Raw genomic sequence first — 22271 nt, 5'->3', positions numbered from 1 at the left:
GTGGTCCAGCTGACATGTAATCGATTTAATTCGAATTTCATCAAAGCGCAGTGGGATGCAGTAGCATTGCTTTGGAATCGTCATCTTAAAAACATTGTAGGTCCTTTGATTGGTCATGCTTCTGATGGGGATGCTCGAAGAAGGAAACTCATGAGAGATGACTACACTTCTCAAGTGGGTGTTCGATTTTCTATTCCTTGGAAGGGGTGGCCATTAACAGCGAGCATAGATTATGACGGAAGTATCTTGGGATTGCATGACTCGGACTCCATTCATAATGGGAAAAAGTTGGTTAACCCTTTAGATAATGCTTCTAGAAGACTTGTCCTTGGCAAGGATATCGCTACATTGAATCATGTTGCTCTTGTATATCAACATTTTAAGGTTGATGAGCATGGATTGCAAGAGGGTGATGTGGAGAGAAAGGATAGGCAAAACTGGAGATCAGCCCAAAGATTGGCAGGACGTAAGGTGCAAGCGCGTCTGAAGGATTTGCGCATTGGAAGTCAATTTCAGCAAAGAACACTTGGAACAGAAATGTACCTTTCAATAGTAGCTTCATATATTGATATTTTTTTGTCTCCAACTCTCTCATTATTTGAGAGAGTGAAAGCTTCCGGTAAGGTTTCCTTCTTTTTCAGGTACTCAGTGTTTAGACAAAGTGTCATTCTTTATGTTTGCCATTAAAATAAGACAATAGTTATTCATTTTGTAAAAAATATCTAACGTTGTTTTTTCAGGATGTGGCGCACTTGGATCATGAAACAAGCGATATACACTCTCAAGGAGAATTTCATTAGCAAAGAAACATTCCTTGATATTCAGCTCTCTTGCCACTTTATAGTTCTTCTAATCAAGCTATTCAGAGAAAAGTATACACATCTAGAAGTTCCTTTGTCTGCAACAGGGTCAGACACTTGTGAAAATTTCTTTAGCAAAGTTGGCGGTATGGTTAGAAATGAGAGGAGTTATGATGGAGTTGATTTGTTAAGCAATGTTGGTGTGCTAAACAGGATCGCCGAGATTCAATCAAGCTCCATGCTTGTTTTTCCAGCAGCACACTCTAAGCAAGAAAGCATATGGACTGTAATGAATCATGTACCTGGCGTTCCATTTGCCAATCTTGGTGACTACATGTCTGTATCTTGTGATGGGGACATAGTACGAGCTTTAAGAGAGGGCTTTTGTGAAGCGAAGGATCTGTGCAAAATACTAGGGATTCACGATATCTCTTGGTGCCATGACACATGGCAAGAGAGAGATCTTGAAGATATAATGGTTGCCAATGCAGATGACCAAATTTTGGATTATGGAGTTGTTGATGACCTTCCTCTTGAGATAGACGAAGGTGCAAATGAGTTGAGCACATGTGCCAAAGATGACGTGATAGTCGCAGAATGTGAGTTACGCCATGTGTTTGATGAGATAGTTGATGAAGAGGAGAAAGTTCAGAGCCAGTTCTGTTCTTTTGTAGAGATAGATGGCAAGAAAATATGTAAGAGTACTCTTGTGAGTCAGCTAAATGGAAATCCAACTCTGTCTAAGGACAGACTAACAAGGGTGAAAAGTGGGATTTATTCTTCAATGGATAAAAAGATAAGGTTTCAAACAGGAACTTCTCGTGTAGTAGGCTCAGATTGTGCTGTTTTATTTGAGGGTTTGTCTTCCAAAGATGACACAAGGTGCAAGAGAAAAGGAAAGATCTGTAGCACTAGCGAAGGTGCAAATAAAGGTACATGGTATCTTGGAAGAGTTGTGTGTATGAGAAGAAAAGTGGGAGCTGCTATGAAAGAGACCAGGGGTCCTTTTGATCTTCTTGACCGACCTACAAATGTAGAGATACATCTTGCATGGTATCAAAAAGCTAAGGGTGCAAGGAGCTATACATACGATCTTGTGGACAATCAATGTGTATCCTTGGAGTCTATAATTTCACTTGCAAACTTGACGTATGATTTGGAGACTAAGAAATACCAGCTTGATGCTAAGGACTACAAGGTCTTCAATGAGTATGTGAAAGGTAAATTGACTTCATTTGTAAATTAGGTTCAAGTATGTGCAAGAGAAAAGTTCATAGAATTGGTTTGTACAATAAAGAACTATATTTATTTGCTAATTCTAAGTGTAACTATTTTGAATCTTACAGGTTGATACTTATGCTGGATGCAAGTGGCAAAGATGAGGGATGACTACGCTTTGAAAATATTGACTTAGATTTGTGCTCAGTACTTAGATAGGAGTATTTGCATAAAAAGACGATGTACCGTATGAAAGATGTTTGTCCAACATGGCATGTAGACTAGTGAAATGTTGATTAAGGGGTGCGCATTTGGTTTAGGAAACTCTCTTCAAACATTTCATTTTGATGTTTTGATTTATGTATTTTATGTACACGGCCACCATATGACATGGACATGCCATTTTGTTGATTGTGTAGTATGAGAAGCATGACATACTAGCACTTGGAATGTACTTTAGTTTTGAGGGTTCTTAAGTAGATTTGGTAAGCTACTTTTATGTTTTCATTTTGTGTTTGTTTTGTACATGATCGCGTATCGATGTGGACATGGCTTTTTGGTAATCGTGTGATTAGACTGTGATTGGAGGTTCCTATGTACTATGATATGCAGGTCATATAACCACTTTGAAGTTAGATTACTTTGACTCTATTGAAAATGTGTTTGATTTTAATATGTAAGATAATCCTTAAATCCCACGTGGGAGCCCAAGACGAGGTGGACAGTTTTTTTGGAAAAAATAAATTATGTGATGAAAATCCCATGTGGGAGCCCAAGAAAAGGGTATACTGGTTTTTTTTGAGAAAGAGGTCTCCGTACAAAGGAGACTCTGGCGAAATTTTTAAGATTTCTATTTTATGTACAAACTCAAAATTAAATTCAGATGGTTCTTTTTTAAAAGTTGCATTTGCTTAAGCATAGACGTGCATTCATATCACATATAATTGTTTTTGTTCAAAAAGATTAATCTTTCAATGGGTTATTTTGTAATGTGTTTTGATTTGATGAGTGAAGTTTTTCATAGTATGCATTATTTGTTATTTAGAGAACAATCCATTTTATATGTGTGTCTTAAATCCCATGTGGGAAGCCTACTAAGTGGTGGGTAGTATCATATGTTTTGAAATTGAGATTTGAATCAGTTTACAAGGTAAATGCTATTTGTTTTTTGACAAATTATATTGAAACGATTGGTTTATTTTAATTTAGTTTTCATTATATTTGTTGCTTTTCATGGTTTGTTCTTTTAACATCTATTGCAAATGAAAACACACTACAATGTACACTTTTGTTCATTTGCAGTTCAATATGTATTTTTTGCAAAAGCATTTGCTTCTAAAATTGTTATGTTATTAGTATACATAAAATAGTGGGTCATTACATTCCGTATAAAATCCGTATGAGGGGGGATGGCTCATTACGAGAACGTCCGTATCTTGTCCGTATGTAGGGGGATAGGTTAGCAAGTAAGATACCGTAGATAGGGGGGGTTTTCTAATTTTGATGCACGCAGGTGACATCCCCCCATTACTAATAGTGAATCCCTCGGGGGCTTCACCAGCCATAGCAACAACCTGCAAATCATGCACCCAAGTAGCTAAAAGCATTGTGTGAAGGTAAAGTTGTTGATATCCAAAGCACAAAAGTATCCCCGCAACACACATATTCCTAGCATAGGCATCCATATAGCTGAGATTGGACTCATATATGCCAAACCCCTTCTCATCATCATAAGCATACTCATCATCACACATAACTTTATCCACATCATAATCATGGCTGGCATGGGTTCATCAGTCCCCCAGCTCAATAAAACCTCACGCTATCGACCCTCACACGAAGGCTAATGCAAATTGCGTATAGTCAAGTCTCAGAAATGACTATCTTCCAGACCAAGTTTCAGAAATGGCTGGGACTGCCAAATAAAACCATATATGGCTCCACAAAGGCGTACCATGGCAGTTTCCATAAGTAACGTACAATCTAACAGACAATGCGCTCAAACAGGCGCCAAGTGATGCATACCCACAACAACTGCAAGTGACACCAATGCTAGTATATCACTGTACTCCAGCTACCTGTACTTGTGTGAATAACCTGTACCTGTACCTGTCCCTGTAACCTGTAACCTGTAATCTGCAACCTGTAATCCCGAATCTCGAAGCTTGAAGCTCAAAGCAGAAGATACTCGAAGAAGATCCTCCGTGGGGGCGCCAAAAGAATGTGAGCGGGATGGAAATACACACAATGCCTCTATAACAACCCAAAACACACTCTTGGGAAGATACACACACACACACACACACACACTATGGGGCACCACTCGGCTTACACAACCCACCTGGCCGAGACATGGAACACACCGATGGAGTGAGAGGAGAGAGACTATCCACTTGCCCACTCCACACAGAGACACATACACACTCACACACACTCTCTCAATTCAGCTCAAAGGAGGCAAATTGTTGTTGTTTAGACTCAATGAAGCTCAACCCAATACCAATGGGGCAAATAGTTTACACAGTATTGAGGAAATATACCAGATACAACCACAAAGTTAAGCAGAGGCTTCACTCACCGGAGAAGATTACACAGAAAAACAGTAGAAAATCTATGAGGAATTTGGAAAAATGGACAGCTCCATTGCGTCCGGAACGCCCAAAAACCCCAGTCTACAATGTCAAAGTGCTCAAATCTGACCTCGGATGAGCAATTTAGGGCCAAAAAATGCTCCAAAAACAGCAAAAACACACTTGCGGCTGTTCCTCCTCTCTTCTCCACGTTTTTTCTGGTCTTCTCTCAGTTTTTTCAGTTCCCACACTTAGCTTTATTAATTGGGCACCCTTGGCCTTTTAGATGACCTCAAACGGACCCCGAACAGGCCAAAAACTGACCTCGCAATGCATAGTTGTCACCTTTTTGCATCATCCGCACACCTGGCACTCATTTCTTTTCAATAATGCGTCTCGCAACCACGTGAAGTGGCCCCAAAAAGTGGTCTTAATGATGACCTTTCTGCATAACTCTCACAAGAAAATACCCACGTTGTGTCCGTCCTCATCCGCGTGCAAATATTGACCCCGTTCGCCCTCCTGACGCCACTAGATGCCATCTGACGCACCTGCTTACCTAATGTCGTCGGCCCGCGGATAGCTTCCTCGAGAAGTTTTACGCGCTACCAACTCCTCCTTATTGTAGAAAAAACACACTGGTACTGGTAATATTGAAAATCGATACACTATGTACACCTTGTTCTACTTGTACACATGTGGGCCCCACGTAACCACCTGGCTCTAGAAAATGGGCAATCCTTTATTTGATGCACCATGCATGTGTATGTACATATGCGCAATCCCTTGATCCAAAAAACTCCTGACAATGCCATGTTTTTGACGATGAAAGGCGCTTTTTTGGACGCCACTGAAAATGCCTTGATGTGGATTTTGAAGACTGTGAGTTATTCGGCTGGCAAGTTGGTTTTGGTCTCCATTTCCAAGTGACTTTTGTGGGTTGTTGATGGTTTGGTTGTATTGGCTTCGCAATCTTAACAAAAGTTTTAGCTTCTTTTGTTCGAGTTTGGTTTGGGTTTGTTGGGGTTGTATGGATTGGCGTGGGTTGAATTTCAGTACAACATATTTTGGGTATCCATATTTTCTTTGGATAGGCTTGCATAATGGATTTGTTAACCCATATTTTCTTGATCGCCTTTGTAGAACATTGTGGTATAGGTTCAGGTGTTGGTAGAAGAGGTTCCCATAGGTGACCTATTTGTGCGAATGGGGTGGCGAAGGATGTGTCATCTAACACGAGTTGTAAGGTATCATCTTGCCAATTCGGTGTGGCTTTATATGTGCGCATCCACGGCACTCCCAGAATCACTGCCTCATTAAGGTCGGTATCCGTGACTACATGAAATTGATGAGGATAAGCATTTCCATCAATAGTTATTGATAAATTGATGTAACCCAGGCTGTTCATTGTTCCTTGATTGGCCACCTTGAACCCTATAGTATTTGGTGTTAGAGGTTCCCTTGTCATTTTGAAAAATTTTTAGTTGACGACATTTGCTTGTGCTCCATTCTCCACTAATGCGCACTCGGTGGAACCATCATGAAGTTGAAGAAAAATTTGTAGATCTATGCCACCTAACCATGTAGGGTCCATTTGAAGGGATGCAATTGGAGGAGGATGCATCCTTGATGCTTTGTAGTTGTCCTATTCTTTGCGGTTTAATATTCACGGTTTGGCCTCCTGTTTTTTCTTGTGAGATTGAATAGCAATAATTTGTCGTTTTCTCATCCTTGCTAACTCTTCTAGCGTCACAGAAAAAAGGTGTTTTTTTAACATGTATCCACTTATCCAATTAGGCATTTCCTCTCCTGCTAATGCTGCAAGTTTGATGGCACCATTTTGTGATATATTGGCATGCCAAGGGAAAACCCAAGCGAGTAGGACTCAGGCGAAGGGCCGGCTGCTAAATGTGGACAGGGAGATTCTATTCATAGTGGCCAAGGGCTATATAATGGGGGGTTGGGTGGAGAATCTCAGTATGCAGCTCCTGGGTTCTTGTTTGCTGGATACAGGCATATACAGGCGTATGCACACCAAACCCTCTAAACACTCTATTTTTCGAAGAAAGCCATGTAATTCAGCGTAGGATGAGTTGTAACTGTGATGTAATTAGACAATACCCTCTTTACTTCTCTAAGTCTACACCCTTATAAGAGGCCGGATGGCCGTGAGAAAGCCCCCTTAACTTTTAAAGTCAAAACCCTTAGTTTTGAGAGGAGAATTATCATTAGCTTGAAGAATAAAAAATGTGCACTGTGGAGGCCTCTTACTGCTACAAATTGTAATCTTCTTTTCTCATGAACTAGTAATCAGAATTCATTTCCGAATAGCACATTGCATTCCTTGTCTCTTGCTCTACAATCTAAGTGTGATCATTTTCAATTCTGTTGTGGTTCGCGACGCATTGTTTGTGAGCTAAATGCATTGATTTGGAGGTTAAAATGATCGTTCCTTATTTTTTGACCATGGATAAGTGTTTCTATGCTTAAGGAGGACCTTTCCGAGTACTTCTGTTTCAGTTTTTTGCACATTTTTTGTGATGGATCGTGATTCATGTACCTTCCCAGATGGTGACATGACTTGGTAGGATTGAGCCCTTAAGTGTTGTGATACCTCTCCTTAAGTTTCGTTGCATTCCAGAATTGTTTGGATGCCGAAAAGGCGTGATGATCTAGAGTGGTGAGATTGGACGCATACTGATTGTCTGACTAGGAAGTGGTTGATTTGCTTTTGTAGTAGAACGAGTAGTCCCCTGAGTTCACTTTGGTGAGATTGACACTCTCATTAAGTTTCCGTGCCCCATCCCGAGTTGCTTCCTTGCATATTGACATTATGTTAGTACAAAAGAGCTATGTTGCAAACGTCTGTCTTGGCGACCCGCTAACATTGGCGCCGTTGCCGGGGAAACCGATCCTTAGGTGGTGAGCGACTCAGTGTACAAAAGCAAAAATCTCCCTTCAAGCTTTTGATACCCGTCCCGCTTACACATAAACAATGAAGCAGCTAGACGTAGGTTTAGTGCTTGGTAGAGATTGGAGTCCGAAACTAGCCAGTGTTATTCCTTAAGAGCAAAGAAAGTTGTGAGTGAAGTACAAGATAGTATTTCGTTCTTTGATTTTCACATGCTTGGAAAGGGCTGTTCCACCACACACTTTGTTGTTATTTTCATACTGTTAAGTTCATTTATGTTTGCAAATTCATTTCAGTTTATAGGAGTAGGTTAGGAAACAAATTACACCATCATTTGGGGCCAAAGGATCGAGGGAAAAACTGTCAAAAACCTTACTTTGGTGTTGAAGACCATAAGTTTGAAAATTGAAGAAGTGATGGTCAGAGCTTTAGAATTGGACCAAACCCAACAAAACCTTCAAGAAGGGGATAAAAACACTTATTGAAAAAGACTGTGCAAAAAAAAAATCAAATTGCCTGTCCAACATGGATTGCGATTCATGTACCTTTTTGGCAAAATGTGCTAAAACTATTTCCTTTTCTTAGAACAGGCTCTCAGGCATCAGAACCTTAAGTTTGGTCAGAAATAGAGTGCTAGAAGATCATAAAAATCAAAAGATTGGGGTGAGCAGAGTAAAACGTTGAAAAAAGGGGAAAACAAGGAAAAACTGAACTTTTACTTGTCCAAATTCAAAAAGGGATGAGAATTGGGATCAACTAGAAGCAGGGAATCAACAGAACCAAATTTCATGTCCAGATGCTTCTCAACATGGATCGCGATCCATGTTCCAGGTAGACATCTGACAGTATGATTTGATCAGTGTATTCTTGATTACTAGTTGAACAACTTTGCCATAGACAAAAAGTGAAAAAAATTGGTCAAAATACCAAAAAAGGAGTTGTTTGCAAAAAACCGCAAAACAGACACAAAATCTTTCTTTTCACTTGGAAAAAACTAATCAGATCCAAAAAGACTTGGGGAACAACATCACCATACCTTGTGTGATCAGCTCCCTTATCAAAAAAATTCAAAAAGAGGGCAAACGGGGGCAAAAATCAAATCAAGGAAAAAACCATTGAAATAAACCCTAAAATCGACTTTTGTATGTCCTAAAAGCTTTAAAAGATTCAAAAATCATATAGCCAGCATCACTAGGCCAAGGACTAGCCGTGGGACAAATTTCAATGTATTTTGACACAATATGCTTATAGGTTGAGGGATGTACTTCACCTCCGGGTAAGTATCAGGTATTTTCCACCTCATTGTAAGTATATGCTCTTTGGGTTTATTTTCGTGTCCAATTAAGTTTGGTTAAGTTCTATCAAAGGGATGTTTGAGCTAGAAGGCTTTCATCTAGCTTGCTCTTTAGCCACGTGACAAGGTCATGTAAGAGCATAGCATTTTGAGAAAACAGTGTCATTTTCTCTCTTCCCTGTTTATCAAGATACCGTGATGGGTTTGACTCTTGTTGAAACAATTACAGACCTGCATGGTATTGTTTTGTTTGGAACATGTTGTCACATGGGATACAAAATGGTCTAGGAACTCAAGGAGTTCAGTTTAGCCAGTGTGGAGCAATGATAATGAGGGTTCCTCTCACTCACGTCGCAGAGTGTTTGCAGTTACCTCCACACACAGGTACATCTCATACTTGATGGATGTCATTTTTCCTGACATCCTTATTTGAGACATATTCCACATGTGGAGAATATGAGTCTCTGGAACTGACACTGGAGCCTAATTCCTAATGATGTGTCATGACAAAGTCCCTACGTGCTGGTCTCATTCGTTCATTGGACCATTAACATCACACGATATCAGGAACAATTTCAGTGGCCAAAAATTGTCGGGTACTAAGTATAGACTTGTTACGATTACAAGTGTTGTGAAACCACCTTAACGGAAGGTTGTTTCTATATCATCATATACATGTGGTAGTGATGTGTGTGAACACACTAGGACCGCCGGGGCATTTTTTCCCTCTTTAGGAGGTTTTTTTCCCCGAGCATTGTATATACGCCCATCACTCTAGGGCTATCTATCTTTCCATTGCATACTAAGTAACACACTCTCTATTGTGTGCCTTGAGCTTCCTTCGTCTTCTCCAAGCTATGTGTGTTTCTCTGCAACCCTAATTCTAACAATTGGTATCAGAGCAGGTTGTGTCCTCCCGGGCTTAGTCACCAGCTGCTCTAGCACACGCCTGCTCACTTTCTCCGATTTCAGTGAGCTTTGGCGAGCGTTTGCAGGTCGACAAATATTTTGGGGAAGCTCGTAGAGAATGGTCTGCTCAGATTTTTTATTCGGGCTCATTTCGGCCTCCGTTTCCACTACAGGCAGTGTTGCACAGGCTATTTCGTCATTTTGTGCAGAGTTTTCTGCATAACACGTGCCTTACAGTCTTCTACGGTTTGTGCTATATAGCACGTGTTGTTCCCGCTCCGTTTCTCCTATTTTCGGACAGTTTTCACATCAGGTGTAGCATTTACCATGGCTGACAAACAACAACACAGATGTGTTCAAAATGTTTGCTGCTAAGGACAGGTTGTGGATAGGGACAATTACCCTATGTGGGCTTATATGATGCAACACGTTCTTGTGTCAAAGGGCATCTGGAATATTGTGCAGGGCATTGATGTACGTCCTGGTTCTGAGGATGTAGGCGATGTTGAGGATGTTGCATGTCTTGCTACAAGGATTGCTGCTATTAGAGTTGTTTTGCCTACGGTAGAACAAGCTCGTTGGGATGTAAAGGATGCACAGGCTCATGCATTTATTGCGTTGTCTGTGAAGCGCACCATTGTTCCTCACATCCGTTCAACAAAATGTGCAAAACAGGCTTGGGATATTTTGGCTGGTCTTTATGCAAGTCGCAATGAGGCTAAAATTGCTTTGCTGCGTAAAGAGTTGGAGTCGAAGATTATGCATGAGGAAGATGATATGGACACTTTTCTTACTAGTGTCAAGGATATCAATGAGCAACTTATTTCTGTAGGTGAAATCATTTCAGACAATTCCCTTGTGCAGACTGTTCTTGATGCCTTACTAGATTCCTACTAGACTTTTGCTAGTACTTGGAGACTTATGACCCAAGGAAATCCAGAAGTTGTCAAGTTTGATGCATTATGCACATTGTTGTTGCAAGAGTCACTTTCCAACAAAAAAAAGGACTAGACAGCGTGCAGTTGAACAGGCTTTTATTGCTGCTCAAAAAAGGGTGGTAACAGCAATGCAGCCACTTCTTATGGTTCTGCTATGCTGGAAAAACTTCTGTTCCCAATGCTTCTACTGGCAGCACTTTGTTTGGCAATTCTGGTGATAAGGGCAAAAAGAAGATGCGTTGCCATTATTGTAAAGCTAATGATCACTTGATCAAGTCGTGTCCTAAGGTGAAGGCCAAAGAGGCTAAGAAGAAAGAGGGTGGTTCCACTGCAAATGCTGGTTCCACTACAAATGCAGCCATTGTTGAGTCTTTTGTGAAAGGAGACTGTGTTGCTGATGTTGATGTAGAATGGGCTTTTAGCGCAGAGTGCACTTACAATCCTGTTGTCCATGATGCATGCTTGTTAGTTGCTGGAAATTCACATGTGTGGTATTTTGACAGTGGTGCTACAAAGCACATTACCTCACATCGTGAATTGTTTACCTCTCTCGAGTCTGTCCCTCATGGGAATTCAGTCACTTGTGCCAACAATGCCTCTTATCCGGTTCATGAAGTTGGAAAGATTGTGCTTACTGCTGCAAATGGCAGTTCCTTCACACTTGTTGATGCACTTTATGTACATGGGATCGAGAAGAATCTTTTGTCTGTATCCGCACTTGCTAGGCTTGGACTTGTAGTCAAATTTGTGGATGATAGATGTACATTTCATGATCTCAGTTTTGGTGATGAAATTGTTGCATCTGGCCTTTTGTGTCGTGGGCTGTATAAGCTCACTTTGTATGACAAGTGTGGACAAAATTTTGCAACTGTTGTTGCAAATTCAAGGGCTATTTCAGATGCAAAACTTTGGCATGCACGTTTTGGTCATCTGAATTTTGCCAGTTTGCTGTGTTTGCAGAAATCTGATATGGTTGCTTCTTTGCCGCCTCTTGAAGCACCTGTCAAACATGTTTGTGAAGACTGTATTTCGGGTAAGATGCAGCGTTCTAAGTTTCCAAAGGATGGTTCAGTTCGGGACACATGCAGGTTGCAGCTTGTGCATAGTGATGTTTGTGGGCCCATGTAAACTCCGTCCTTGGGCAATTACCTTTACTTCGTGACTTTCATTGATGATTACTCCAAGCATGCAAGGGTATTTCCGCTTAAAGCGAAGTCCAAAATTTTTATGTGCTTCAAACAATTTCTGGCTATGGCCGAAAATGTCTCAAAATATACTATGGGCACCCTCCGTTCCAATCGAGGGGGGGAGTATTGTTGGGGTATAAAGCCCAATGTGGTCGCCCAGATACGTGGGCGGGCCGCCAGGTATGTACACATATTCTTTTGTAAAAACCTGATAAGAACTCACTATGCTCTACACATTACAGTAGAGCGAGTTCACCATATCTTGGTGCTCTTCTTCTCGCACTCTCTCTCGCGTTGCACTTCCGCTCGTCCTCCTTCAGCTGGTATCAGAGCTCAGATCGAGGCTCGGGGCAGCATTTGCAGGTAGCCAGAGTCACCCGCTCAGATTGGGGTGAGATTCGACAGGCGAAGACACAGTCCCAAATCTTGTGGGGAAGCCCAAAGGGCTAGGTGTTCTCAGAATTTCATTCTGAGGTTATCTCGGTCTCCGTTCGGCTTCGACAAAGTTCTGCGGAGGCCATTTTCGACTACGTGGTCTTGGCGGGTGCAGATCCGACTCTGCAAATTTAGGGTTTCGGCCTACGATTGTAGGTGCTGAGGATATTGGCACTCCCAGAGTGTTGATTTGTGGCTGTCTACACATCGAAGGACGGCTCACAGTTCTTGGAGGTGTGTCACATATGACACGGGGGCATCTACACATAGACTGTAGGCAACATCCACTAGTTCATCAGGTAGCTTGTGTTTGCTGCTTGATATTCCAAATTTCCTGACATTGCAGGTACTTCCACATGGGATGTATTGTCAGAGATGATGTATGTCTGTTGAGGGTTTGCTGGCTGTGAGTCACGCAGCAAACAACCGTCGCAGCGGTTACATCATACAGTGGGAAATTTGTGGATGTATGACTTTGTGGGAAGTCTATGTACTGTCAGATTTACTGCAGCCTTTGTTGAGGGTCGAGTGAGGTTTTATTGAGCTGGGGGATTCTCGAATGTTGAGATCCTTTCGGTGATACAGGTCTTGGAGCGATCCCTCGAGCACCCTTAGATAGGCAGCTAGGATGTATTGACTGTGAGTTAGACAGTTGGGATTGCATCTTTTCTTTAGTGCCGTTGAGGCATTGTCGCAGTCTATGCTTACAGGACAATGACAGGACAGTGAGAGACAGTACAGGTGCAGGAGAGGTTTACCCACAGCTTACAATGTTAGAGAGACAATGGTTTTTTGAGCTGCTTTTGGTCTGTTTTTTAGTACACCGGAGCCATTTTACAAAGGAGACTCTGCCGAAATTTTTGCAGAATGTGAAGCTTTCTTGGTTCATTTGACAGGTTGATATTGGTTCAGAGGTCAGCTTACAGGGGAAACTCTGCCGAATTTTTCCCAGGAAAGTAAACTACTGTGAAGCGTAGCTATGGCTGGATCACAGGACACTGCTCTTTACAATATCAAGAAGCTGGATGGAACCAATTTTCCATTGTGGAAGAAGCAGATTTGGCACGTGTTGGTACAAAAGAAGCAGATAAAACCTATAAAGCTCAAGGGGATAAAACCAGAAGATATGGACGAAGATTAATGGAGCGAAATGGACGAATTGGCACTTTCTACCATTATGCTGACTTTGGCAGAAAGCGTTTACTTCAATGTAGCAGACAAGATGTCGGCTTATGAAGCATGGACAAAGCTGAGTGATCTTTATGAGAAGGAGAGTGCAGCTTCACAGGTATACTGGCTTAAGAAGCTTGTTGACTTGAAGATGAAAGAAGGGACACCTATGTCCAATCATCTGAATGAAGTCAACACCATCTACAGTCAGTTGTCAGCTCAAGGTGTCAAGTTTGATGAACCTGTTAGAGCTATGTTCCTGTTGATCACATTGCCGGAAAGTTGGGACACTTTTCGCATAGCTTTGAGTAATTCTGCACCTCCAGATGGTTTGAACATAGTAGGTGTAGAAGGAAGTCTGCTTACTGAAGAAACCAACAGAAAGACAATGGACAAAGGCAAAGGAACAGTCTTAGTTGTCAGGGGAAGGACCAAAGAAAAGTACAAAGGTGGAAAGAGGAATCAGTCTCGTAGCAAGTCTCGCAGTGCTAAAGGCAAGAGTGACATAGAATGCTACCATTGTGGCAAGAAGGGTCACATGAAAAGAGATTGCAGAGAATGGAAAGCAGAAAAAGGCAAAGAGAAAGCTGAAGACCGTGGTGAGAAGAACAAGTCCTCAGTGAAGATTGAAGAAATAAATGTGACAAACACTGTTGCAGAGGATGACAGTCTAGTGTCAGGAGACATCTACTTCTTGAAGAATACAATGGACTCAGCTCTTCTTACAGCATCTGATAGACATGCACTGAGTGACTGGATTACAGACTCAGGGGCATCACTTCATGTGTCTCCAAACAAGGAGTGGTTTACCTCTTATGTGACCACTAAAGATCATGTTCGGCTAGGCAATGGGCAGACATGTGACATCTTAGGTGTTGGAGATGTTCAATTGAAGTTCAGAATGGCTCTTCTTTCACGCTGAAAAATGTGAGACATGTTCCCGCAATTACAAAGAGCTTAATCAGCGCAAGTTTACTTGATGATGCTGGCTACGTCACCACTTTTGGACAGAAAATGTGGAAGATATCCAAGGGTTCTATGACAGTAGCACATGGAGTAAAGTCTGGAGGACTTTACATGATTTAGGTATCAAATGTCTCTAAAAATGTAATCAATGTAACCAAGCAGCCGAACGTTTCTTTGTGGCATAGCCGGTTAGGACATATGTCCAAGAAGGGAATGGAAATCTTGTCTCGTTCTGGTTATTTGCATGGCTTTTCATTTAATGATTTTGAATTCTGTGAACATTGTCTGTATGGTAAGCAAACACAACAGCCACATAAGCATAGAAGCAGTAGAAGAGATACACAGTTGGCACTTGTTCATAGTGATTTGTGTGGACCTATGACTAACCTATCTCTAGGGGGAGCTTCTTACTTTATGACATTTATAGATGATTACTCAAGGAAAGTATGGGTTTACTTTCTCAAGCACAAGGATGAAGCGTTTACTGTTTTCAAAACTTTTGTGACACTTGTGGAGAATCAAAGTGGCAAGAAGCTTAAATGCTTACGCACTGACAATGGTGGAGAGTATGTTTCAAAGGCCTTTCAGGACTTTTGTGAGTCAAAAGGTATAAAACGTGAACTTACTGCTCCTTACACGCCTCCTCAAAATGGTGTTGCTGAGAGGATGAATAGGACCATACAAGAGAAGGTCAGAAGTATGTTGTCTAATGCACAACTACCAAATGGGTTTTGGGCTGAAGCTGTATCAACAGCTGTTCATCTTATAAATAGATCTCCTAGCAAGGTTTTGCAGAAGGATTCAGTGGCAGAGATGGCATGGTCAGGCAAGGTGCCCTCATACAAGCATCTCAGAGTCTTTGGTTGTGAGGCATATACTCACATTCCAAAGGAATTTAGGAACAAACTTGAGCCAAAGAGTAGAAAGTGCATCTTTCTAGGCTATGGTAATTTTGGTGAGATGGGGTACAGACTTTGGGATCCCGAATCCAGAAAGATTATCCGCAGCAATGATGTTCACTTTAATGAAGCCAAATATCATTCTAAACCAGAAAGGGTTGAGGAGATTAGAAGAGTTGTCTTCCAAGAAGATGGACCTACACGTGCAAGACAAAATGTCAAGGCTCAAGAGGAGCAAGGATAGGATAGATTGGAACCACAGGTTGTGGCTGAGCCTGAGCCACCTATTTTGCGTAGATCTGGACGTATCACGTGACCTCTTGATCGGTTTGTTCCATCTATGAACTATGTCATGCTGACTGATTGCAATGAGCCTTCATGTTACAAGGAAGCAGTGCAAATGAAGGACTTTGGGAATTGGCAATTGGCCATGCAGTCAGAGATGAAAGCTCTGCATAAAAACCAGACATGGAAGCTAGCTAAATTACCATAGGGCAAAAAGGCTCTACCTTGTAAATGGGTTTACAGGTATAAGATCACCGCTCAAGATAGTCAGCCAAAGTACAAAGCAAGGCTTGTTGCCAAGGGCTTTAAGCAAGAACAAGTCATTGACTTTGATGAAGTCTTCTCTCCAATGGTCAATATGACTACATTGAGATGCTTTCTTGCATTGGTTGCCATATTAGATTTGGTGTTGCACCAAATGGATGTCAAGACAGCGTTCTTGCATGGTGATTTAGATGTGGAAATTTACATGTAGTAGCTAGAAGGGTTTGTTGAGAAAGGCAAGGAAGATTTGGTATGCCAGTTGTTAAAGAGTCTTTATGGCTTAAACAATCACCGAGGGCATGGTACCATAAATTCCACAAGTTTATGCTTTCTCAAGGCTACAAACGTAGTGAGTTCGATCACTGTCTATATACAAAGAAGGCTAAGGATGGCAGTTGGCTGATCCTTATTTTGTATGTGGATGACATGTTGATTGCTGGCAAGCACTTGGAAGAAATTTCAGCTTTGAAGTCAAAGATGGCAAAATCGTTTGACATGAAAGACATGGGTGAGGCAAGTCATATACTTGGTATGCGCATTGAGAGAGACAGATCAAAGAAGTTGATTTGGTTATCTCAAACAAAGTATATTGACAAGGTTTTGCAACGTTTCAATATGGAGAAGGGAAAGGCATTGAGTGTTCCATTGCCACCATATGTGAAACTTAGCAAACAAGATTGTCCAGTGTCTGAGGAAGAACAGGCTGAAATGGATAAGATTCCATATGCGTCTGCAGTGGGTAGTTTGATGTATGCAATGATTGCTACTCACCCAGACATTGCATTTGCAGTGAGAGTAGTAAGTCGATACATGTCAAACCCAGCCAAGAAACATTGGGAGGCAGTGAAAGGAATATTGATATACCTGAAAGCTACAAAGAGTATGCATATATGCTATGGGAGTCAGGAGCTAAGTTTAAAGGGTTTTACAGACTCAGATTATGCAGGTGACTTAGACAACCGAAGGTCTACGTCAGGGTATGTCTTTACATTGGCTGGTGGAGCAGTATCATGGCGTTCTAGATTACAAGATTGTGTTACTCAATCTACTACAGAGGCTGAATATGTTGCAGCATCAGAGGCATGCAAAGAATCAATTTGGCTTAATCGACTAGTAACAGATTTGGGAATCAAAGAAGAGATGCCTGTGTTATATTGTGATAGTCAGAGTGCTATACAATTGGCTCGCAATCCAGTTTATCACTCAAAGACAAAGCATGTGGATGTGAAGTATCATTTCATCGGGAAATGCTCGAGGATAAGCAAATTCAGCTTGTCAAAGTTCACACCACAGAAAATCTTGCTGATCTACTTACAAAAGGACTTCCCTTAGAGAGCTTTGCGCATTTTCGCAAGCAGTTAGGTGTAGGGTAGTACATCACTTCTCTACATCTCTTGTATATTAGCTTGTATAGTAGCTTCTCTCACACTTAAAGTACCACATTGGACTTTAAGTGGGAGGTTGTTGGGGTATAAAGCCCAATGTGGTCGCCCAGGTAAGTGGGCGGGCCGCCAGGTATGTACACATATTCTTTTGTAAAAACCTAATAAGAACTCACTATGCTCTACACATTACAGTAGAGCGAGTTCACCATATCGTCATGCTCTTCTTCTCGCACTCTCTCTCGCGTCGCACTTTCGCTCGTACTCCTTCAAGTATATGTCTCATGAATTTAATGCATTTCTGGCTAGTCGTGGGATAAAACACCAATGTACAATACCTTATACACGTCAGCAAAATGGTGTTGCTGAGAGGAAAAACAGGTCACTGACGGAAATGGCATGATGTATGGTCAAAAGTCAAGCTTTGCCGCATTCTTTTTGGCTTGAGGCCATCATGTGTGCCACTTATGTACTTAACAGGTGTCCTACGAAAGCTTTGCAGTCTATTACTCCATATGAAGCATGGCATGATAGAAAGCCTTCTATTGAGCACATGCGTGTTTTGGCTGTTTGCCATATGCTTTGGTGCCACAAACACAGTGCAAAAAATTGGATGATAAGGCTATCAAATGTATTTTTGTTGGTTATAGTGCTGAAAGCAAAGGTTACAGGTTATATCATCCGCAAACAAAGCGTATTCTGCTTTCACGGGATGTAGTGTTTGTGGAAGATTCTGTTCAGCCCTTGCTGTCATGTACTAGAGACAGTAATGTAAGGTCACAGGACATTTATGACATTTTGTTGCCTCTTTTCAGTGGTGGAAATATGAATGTAAGTTCCAATGAGGCAAATGTACAGCCTATGGGGGTTTCTGAAAATGTTATAGATCAGCCTATTACTGATGCAGATGTACATGATGTACTTGATGAGGAAAGGGCTGAAAATGAGCAGGCTGGAGGTATGACAAAATGGCTGGTGCACACTTTGCGTGACAGTAAATTGGATGCCCCTTTGTCTAGTCGTACTTGTTCACGCTCTCTCCATGCATCTTATGCATCAGTTATGCTTTAGCTGTGTCTAGCTTACATGATGTTGAGGAGCCTCTATCTTTTGATGAAGCACAGAATTCAAAAAATTGGATGGCTGCCATGCAATCAAAATATGATGCACTTATAGAAAATGACACATGGACTTTATGTGATTTGCCTCCTAGCAAAAAGGCCATTGGTATGAAGTGGGTTTACAAGTTGAAATGCAAGCCGGATGGTGAGATCGAGCGCCATAAGGCTCGACTTGTTGCAAAGGGTTATGCACAGCAAAACGGCATAGATTATGAAGAGACTTTTGCTCCCACTTGTCATATGACTACTGTGCGCTTTCTATGTGCATTGGCAGCTCATTTTGGTTGGGATGTTCATCAATCAGACATTGTTACGGCTTTCTTGAATGGTGACATATTTGAGGAAGTTTATGTAACGCAGCCTCGCGGTTTTGTCATAAAGGACAAGAGGACAAAGTGTGCAGATGTAAGAAGGCTTTGTATGGGTTGAAGCAATCTCCTCGTGCTTGGTATGAGAAAGCTGACACTCATTTGGTTAAACGAGGCTTTCGTAACAGTCCAACAGAAAGCACATTGTATGTAAAGCGTGAGGGTGATGTACTTCTCATTGTGATTCTTTATGTCGATGAATTGATGATCACAGGACCAAATGAGAGACATTGCTGAATTTAAGGTTGATTTGAATGCTACTTTCAAGATGAAAGATTTGGGGCTGTTGCATCATTACTTGGGTATACAGTTTAAGCAGTGTGATGGTGGTATTTCCTTGTGTCAGAAAAGTTATATAGAGACATTGCTATGTAAGTTTGGACTTGAGGATTGCAAACCTATTGCAACTCCCATGGAAACAGGTTTGAAGTTGAGTCTACATGATACTGGTGATCCTGATGATGTCCCTCTTTACCAAACTGCTGTTGGCTGTCTCATTTATGTATGCAACACGAGGCCATATATTCAGTTTGCAGTCTCACAGGTCAGCAGATTTATGCATAGCCCAGGGTCTAAGCATTGACAGGCTGTCAAGAGGATTTTCCACTACCTTAGTGGCACTTTACATCTTGGCTTGTTTTATCCCAAGGGGGGATCATTGCCGCCAGACTTACATGCTTTTCGGACTCAGATTGGGCTGGTTGTTTTGACACGCGAGTATCCACAAGTGGTTTTTGTTTCATGCTTGGCAGTTCATGTATATCATGGTTGAGCAAGAAGCAACCTACTGTGGCCACTTCGAGTTGTGAGGCTAAGTACATGGCAGTCTTCACAGCTACGGTTGAGTGTGTATGGCTCAGACGCCTTATGGCTAATTTGGGTGTTGGACAGGACACTGTCGACATTATCTACACTGATAGTCAGAGCGCATTGGTTGAGTGTGTATGGCTCAGACGCCTTATGGCTGATTTGGGTGTTGGACAGGACACTGCCAACATTATCTACACTGACAGTTAGAGCGCATTGGCAGTTGCGAGGAACCCAGTTTTTCATGCTCGCACAAAGAACATTGAGGTGCATTACCACTATGTCAGGGAGAGGCTCTCAGCAGGAGATATCAGGTTGGCTTATGTGCCAACACAGGACAACCTTGCATATCTTTTCACAAAGTCATTGTCACGTGAGAAGCTTGAAACTTTTCGCAAAGCTTTAGGCTTACTCCCCTTTGTGGACTGATCATGTCCTCAGGGCATGGCACTTCCCTTTACTCATGTGCCAGCTCTCGTTCACCGCATCACTCCAGGGGGGATTTGTTACCATATACATGTGGTAGTGATGTGTGTGAACACACTAGGACCGCCGGGGCATTTTTTCCCTCTTTGGGAGGTTTTTCCCCCAAGCATTGTATATACGCCCATCACTCTGGGGCTATCTATCTTTCCATTGCATACTAAGTAACACACTCTCTATTGTGTGCCTTGAGCTTCCTTCGTCTTCTCCAAGTTGTGTGCATTTCTCTGCAACCCTAATTCCAACATTCTACATATAGCCAAGTATGCTATGTTAATGTGAATGTTCATGGTTGGTACCTAGGTGTGATTGGGTTTTCACATTCTGTTATGGTCCAACTTTTGTTGCAAGATTTTCACATACGTATCGTGGAAAGTCTCGTCCTGGAATTGCGGTTCGGATATGTTATGGTACCCTAGTGTTTAACACAAATTTATTTGGAGCGGCATGCAAATTCATGGACTTTGTGCTCTCTGCAACCTTTTGCCTTTCAAGTGCAATTTCTCTTGCAGAGTTAGTATGAGTTTACACCCTGCCATTTGAGATAATGGTACAATATGGGTGTTGGTGATTGGATGGTCTAAACTCTGTGTGTTTATTTCACTCCAATTCACTTTTAACCTAATTGGTTGTCTCCAAACCATATTGAGTATATGGCTGGAATCTCACTTGGTGAGTCATAGTTTATCGTCAGTCGTGGAAGACTGCCTGTAAGTGGTTGGGGAAAATCACCTCACTCTTATTGCTGCTATTCATCTCGCATTGGATGGGCAGCTTACAAGTATTCTTTCTAGTGCTAAAAAATCTGCTAAGCGCATACGTTAGCACAAAGCATTCTAAATGGGCGATTCTCTCCCTATTCTAGAATTTTGCTTAGGTTAAGTTTTCAACTTTGAACACCTGTTGTGGTGGGGTTGGATATCGATTCAATAGTTTCATAAGTCAAAGACTTAGTAGGTGTGCTGACAAAGTATGTTGTCATGTAACCTTTACTAAGGGCAAACATGTAGTATGGTGTGTTCCAACATGTTTAGAATGAAGGTGCCGCGGGAAGCGTGTGCGAGTGCAAGTGTGAGAGCAGGGAGAGAGAGAGAGAGAGAGACCTACTTTGGGTGGAGCGCACATCAACATTATCCTATGTTGCTCCTTATTCTGTTGTATTAAAGAATAAGTATATAATGTTTAAGTTAGTAGATGGGTTAGTAGTAAGTGGGATGTTCGGCCAGTTGGCCTGAATCCCAACAAACTCCCACTTGAAGGCCAACGCAGCCGAAGTGACTTGGTATGTACAACCGTGAAGCAATCTAGTGGCTTCAACCTATACCGATCAACTCACTGCAATGTGTAAACCGCTCCAAAGCTAAGCCTTTCATCAAAGCATCTGCTGGATTGTCGTCATTGTGTACCTTGACCAAATCAATGAGCTTTTTGGCCAAGAAATCTCTCACAAGATGATACCTGACTTCAATGTGTTTCAATTTGGAGTGAAAAACGGGATTCCTTGCCAATGCAAGAGCACTCTGACTATCACAATATATCACTGGAGTCTCATCAATGCCAAGATTTCTAACCAAGCGAGATAACCATACAACCTCTTTACTTGCATCCGACAATGCAACTTACTCTACTTCCGTAGTGGAAGACGACGTGCAATCTTGAAGACATGACCTCCAAGATACTGCTACTCTAGCAAATATGAAGACATAGCCAGATGTCGATCTCCTATTGTCGACACAACCCACATAGTCTACATCCACGTAACCCACGATGGATGCATCACTGTTCTCAAAGCATAAACACCTGCCAATCGTACCTTTGAGGTACTTAACAATGTGCTTCACTGCTTCCCAATGCTTGCTGCGAGGATTTGCCATATATCGGCTCACCACTCCCATTGCAAAAGCAATGTCTGGTCTTGTGGCCACCATAGCAAACATGAGACTGCCCACTGCTGAAGAATATGGTACTTTAGCCATTTCAGCTCGCTCAACATTAGATTTGGGTGCATCTTGCTTGCTGAGTTTCAAGAATGCCTGCATTGGGGTACTCTATGCTTTCCCCCCTGCATATTGAAACGCTGCAAAACTTTATCAATGTATGTTTCCTGAGATAACTCAAGAATAAGACGTTTGCGATCTCTTTTGATTTGCATGCCAAAATAGTGTGTAGCATCCCCCAAATCTTTCATTGCAAAATTATTGCTAAGCGTTTTCTTCAAGTTGGCAATTTCCGCAATGGATTTCACAACTATAAGCATGTCATCA

Source organism: Adiantum capillus-veneris, chromosome 12, assembly GCF_014529385.1.
Source record: "Adiantum capillus-veneris isolate H3 chromosome 12, ASM1452938v2, whole genome shotgun sequence".
NCBI classification, from domain to species: domain Eukaryota; kingdom Viridiplantae; phylum Streptophyta; class Polypodiopsida; order Polypodiales; family Pteridaceae; genus Adiantum; species Adiantum capillus-veneris.
Note: the sequence above shows the minus strand (reverse complement) of the source record.